Source organism: Pinus tabuliformis, chromosome 3_2 (assembly GCF_031772625.1).
Source record: "Pinus tabuliformis cultivar Carrire ecotype Pingquan chromosome 3_2, CPIR1, whole genome shotgun sequence".
NCBI classification, from domain to species: Eukaryota; Viridiplantae; Streptophyta; class Pinopsida; order Pinales; family Pinaceae; genus Pinus; species Pinus tabuliformis.
Window position 1 is genome coordinate 502450248 of NC_142302.1, and position 5572 is coordinate 502455819.

A 5572-nucleotide genomic window follows, 5' to 3' on the forward strand; every position below is an offset into this window, starting at 1 on the left:
TGTGGTAGATAGTAGTGTTGTAGCCAATGGAGTTGTAGGACCCAATGCAGCTTCCAAGGTGGATGGTACTATAGTAGTGACTGTTGGGTTAGTAGTGGCAGTGGAAGTCTCAAGACTAGCTTATTTTAACTGTATCAAGCTATCTAACTCCTTATCCATTTCCTTCATTTGATCATTAAGTTGTAAAACAAGATCCATCATTTCCTCCTGATGTGCTTGGCTTTCTAAGACTTATTTTGTCTGTGGGTGCTCTGAATGAGGCAATTTGAGTTGTTTTTTGAGAGCAACAATGTCCTCATTCTTTTTCTTTATCAACTTCTCAATAGCCTTGATATCATTGGGATCATGTCCCAGCTCAATCACCAAGTCTTCTAGTGACTTGATTATGTTATCTTTGGCCTGTGAGGAGGCCTTCTCTAGTTTGTACTGTGCAATGATATTATCTAATGAACTTTTCAGTTTGTGTGCAGTCATAGATTTACCTCTCAAGGTGGAATAGATCATCTCACTTGCCTGCTTATGAAACTCAATTTGGTTAATGGGATGAACATCCCTGGCCAAAACCTCAAAATCTGTTTTCCTATAGTCTATTGATGTTTTTGGCTGCTGGACTGTAGGTTGCATGAATGACATCTGCATTTTTCCTGTTTTGATGTCAAAGGCTGACATCAACCTGTTTTGATTTGCAGGTGTCTGCTTGAAGTATTGGGCATAAGTCTCAGCCTTCAACTTCTCATTCCTCAACTTAATTTCCTTGTATCTATCTTTGATGTCCTTCTCTTTATCCACAAGCCTGGTGAATGAAGAAACCTCAACACTAAGCTGTCTCTCAATAAGTTGAGTGTTTGATGTTGAGGGCTAGTGTGTTTCTCCTGAAGCTGTTGTGCCTTTTCTCCTTTCCACCATTGTATCAGTGTCAATGATTTCCACTGAGTCAATGGTGTCTTCTTGTTCAGTTACAGGATTAAGCTTGGGCCTCTTCCTGTAACTGATCTCAAACTATTCACCTGTGGTTTCCATAGCTGAACCTTCTTCCCTAGTTCTCTTTGCATTTCTATCTTCATTTGCTGGAGTCTATAAAATAGAAGGAATATTCATTGGTTCTCCTAATTCTGGAACCTGCAGGAAGGAACTTGTATCAATCTATTTCTCTACATCAATCAGTGTATTCTCTACATCAACTACAATATTGTCCATGTCTATCACAGTGTTTTCCAACCATTTTGATTGGTTGGCAAATCTCTCAATGTCTGGCCTGGAATGATGGATGAAAGGACCCAATTTGACCTTTAGCCTTAGCTTGTTTATGACTCCATGAGGGTCATACTACCACATAAAGTTGTTCTTGAAGTTCATCTGCTGTAGAATCTTATCAACCTCTGGTCTTGCTTCCCTATTATTGCAAATAAAGGGGCCCAATTGGTTTTTCACTTTGAACTGGGTCTTCTTCCTAGCTGATAGGAAATTTACTTCATTAGAATTTATAATTTTCCTAAAGTATTCTAATGCAAATATCCTCATGGGGAGGTATTTGGGAAGTTTGTAGGGAGCCAGTTGGCATCCATATATCCTTATCTCTGTGTGGTGCTGGTATAAATACCAGTCTCCCACTTTACCGTTCTTTTCCAACTGTAACACCCTTTTGATCTCTTGACTGATTCCAGACTGAGGGCTACTAGTTAGCATATTCATATCTGGATGGACAAATGAATCAATGAAGCCCTTGTAGGAAAAAATAATTGGAGAATTTTTTGAAAAATGGTGTCCAACAGATAACTGATCTTGGATTTCCTTTGGTATCCAACTTTTGGATGCTAACAGGGAATTTTTCTGACTGATAGTATAAAAACATGTGAAACAATACAGATGAGTACTTGAAGACTCTCTCAGTTGGTAGCCTGGTGAATTGCTCATGCATTCTGTTTGCTATGAACTGAGCATAGTTATACATTGTAGCAAGAGGCTTGCCTGGGAAAAAAATGGAAAGGAAAGCAAGGACAACCTCATCCACATGTTCATCAGAGATGTAGCCTAAAATGCAAGAGAGCATGGTTATGAATTGTCTTCCTCTCTTAGAAAAAATGGTGACAACATATGGAGGAGTTTCTGTAGGAGTATGACACTTCTCTATGATGAAAGTTTGGAAAATTTGGGCTATCCTAGGAGGGTCTTGTTAGCTTTGCTACATGTTGCTGATTTTCAAAGAATGGAAGTAAGCTCGGTCCTTGGTTTCCTGCTCAGAAGAGGTCTGCACCGGTTATCCTCCTCCTTCTCCTTCACCTCGCTTACTCCCTTTCACCTTGTTGCCTCCGTTTTTTCCACTTGCGATGCGATCTAATCGCAATCGCACATTAACCCCGCTGCCTCCTTTCGCCCCTTGTCTTCCGCTGCTGCGATATTGCGATGTGATCTGATCGCTATCGCATATCGCATCCATGCATGTTTTGAGTTTTCCCCCCTTTGCTTCTACTACTGCGATATTGTGATCGCAATCTTAGCCGTCGATCGCGCATCACCCGATCCGATGGTCTCCGCCTTGTTTATCATTTGATTAAACGTAGTTCTCCTTCCTGCCATTGATCGCGTCCATCGCTTGATCGAACGGTTGACGCTTCCCTCGATCAACAGACTTGCACGACTGTTAGCCCGTGGGGAAGCAGTTTCCCGTTGACCACGTGTCGTGTTCCTATAGCATCGCATTGTTACATACGTAAACCGCCCGACATCGTAAAGCGGTGCGGGGAATACCACCCGCCTCCGAAAACCATCCTTCTGCCCGTTAGCGGCCGTGCATCTTCTTTGTGCGTTCGCCGGCTGATCATTCCCACCCATGATCCGACGACCCTAGTTCATTCACCTGTGTTTGCTCCCGATAGCTCCTCCCGATGTGATCGTAGTCGTTGATCTATACGATCCAACGGCTCATGATGCTCTCCCCGCTCCACTGTCTTCCGATAGCATCCGCACACCGATCTCCGCCGTTCGATTGCTTAATCTAACCGCTAGTGTTTATTCGCCCGCCTGCACTATCTCCCGGTATCCCCCATCAAGCCATCTCCACCATTGATTTAGCTAATCCGATGACTGTGCTATGTTCTTCTAATCAATATGTTTCCGCCTTACTATTTGTTCCATTCCTAACTGCTTACTGCTGCCAAAGAATGAAGACGATCTGATGCCCTGTACCTGCACAATTAAAGCTTCAGCAACTGCAATAAATCAATAGCATGGTCGAGAAGGAAAAAGGATGACCTTGAGCAGTGAAAAACATTTATCAGGCATGGGATTTAATCCATTGTTCATTCCAGTTGCCAGAGAAGGACATCAGACAATCTAAACAGGCTGATTTGTCCATTAAATCTCTGAGAATTGTAGCAAAGGCCCATTTCATATTGTAAATGTGGTTGGTGCTCAATTAAGACACCTCCACGCAGACCAACAGAGCAATTTTGTAAACAAATTCTATATATACCCAGAAACGAGATGTAATGGGTTGATGAGTGTTAGATGAATATCATTCTGTTGCAAGCTTCAACTTCTGGACACTGTAACTACTTTGTAACCTGCAGCGTCTAGTCTTCATTTTCAGCTAATACAAGCTTCTTTTGTTGTTAATTGCTCACTTCGCATTTCTTCTTCTTTGTTCCAGTTTGTGCCTGTTATGAATTTATTCACTTGCTGTAGATGTTTAGCATTAGAGGGGCTGTCATCCCACCTCTGTGTTAGAATCTAGTTAGTATTATTGAATGTGTATGCAGGTTTCTATTGTTTTAATGCCAGAGAGCTGTCATCCTGTCTGTGCATTAGGAAATAGAATTTACAGGCCTTTTAACTTGTTGCATCCGACCATCACAGGGTCCTGTGCATCTGCTGGTGTGGTCAGTCTTCTCCATTATCACCTTATCCTCAAACTGTGAGTAATTGGTGGTTAAAATCCTTGTAGTCTGGGGGTGTTCACCCATGTTTGTGGTCAATCATAGTAGAAGTGGTTATCTGGCTTGAATATGCAGCATTTGTGTCATTCATCTATCATTTTATCCAACATTTTGTTGAATTTGTAATGTTCCCGAGCATCACTGATATACAACCTAGGTGAGTTTCTTGGGGTGATAACATTAATTGGCGCCATTGTCGGGGAAAGGAGAATCGAAGCTCAACTTCCCTGGGAGAACGACACAGTTCCAAGCTTTGATGATAGACAAGGTTTGGGCACAATTTTGGTTGTAATCATCTATTTGGCGACTCCACTGGAGGAAGGCCATACTTTGGCGACTCCACATTGAAGTTCTAGCATAGTTGGTGAGGCATGATCAGAGAAATCCTTAGAAACCATCAGCTGAACCAATTCCTGATCTTGAGAAGATCGTTCAGCAGAAGAAAATGTTGCAGTAAGGAGCATCAGGATCAGGTAAGTCTTAAAAGTTCCATGTATCTCTGTTAGTGAATGTCACCTTCAGAGATTCATTAAGCTCCTTGGTCATTCATTTCCCTTTCGGACCTCAGTTCAAAGAAAGAAGCATCCATGATGTCCATCATATTCCTCTATTCCTGCCATTCTTTTCATTGACTCATTCCACTTAGTCTACCAGTATCCTTTTACCTTACCTCAGTCATGGCACGTCAGCAAGCCCTTATAAAGATAGAAAGAATAGTTGTTGCTAGGTACGGACCCCTGGTCTTGCCTATCCCTTTGAACGCCATGCCTGCAGGAGATTATCAAGAATTCATGCCTAAGTTTACTGGTGCAGAAGGAATATTAGCAGAAGAGCATTTTGAAGTCTTTTATAGTAATGCTGATAACCTAGATATCAATGAAGAGGATGTCTGGATGAGGGTTTTTGTCCAAAGCCTAGATGGGGAAGCTAGAAAATGGTTCAGAAATTTACCCCCTAGGTCTATTGTAGACATTGAGGCCCTAGATGATGCGTTCCTAAAGCACTGGGGAGAAAATAAAGACCTGCTCTTTTATCAGACCGAATTTGGGAACTTGCAGAGAGAAGATGGTGAGCTGCTGTCTGATTTCAACATCAGATTTAATCTTATGTACAGCAGAATACCAACTGAAATAAAGCCCACCCCTACTTCTGCTATGCTCACTTATGCCAATGACTTCGATTCTCAGTTCTACCTGCTATTAAGAGAACAAAGATGTGCTTCTTTGGTTTATGGTTGGGTTTTTCCTGGATTTGGGATTTTCCTGGATAAACATGTGTGTTTATGTGTTTATGGTTTTTGCTGGTTATTTTTATATTTATTCCTCTCAGTAATTATTTATGTTATGCAGTAAATTTCTTAACAATATGCAAGATGCAACCTTTGAAGTAGAATCAAACATTTTAGCTACAGAGAGGCTCGAAGGAGAAGCTGAAAGGAGAAGACAGGGAGGAGAGTCCTCATCATCCTCTGAGCTTGAAATTCATGAATTAGCCAGAATGATTGAGGGATTAGCCTCTAAAGTTTCCAATTTAAAAGCTGAGCAGTGTTCTGAAGAAGCAGGAGTTCCTTGTTCCTTTTCTCTACCAAAGACAAATCCATATAGAAGAGCACATGAGCATTTGCAGAATTTGCAAAG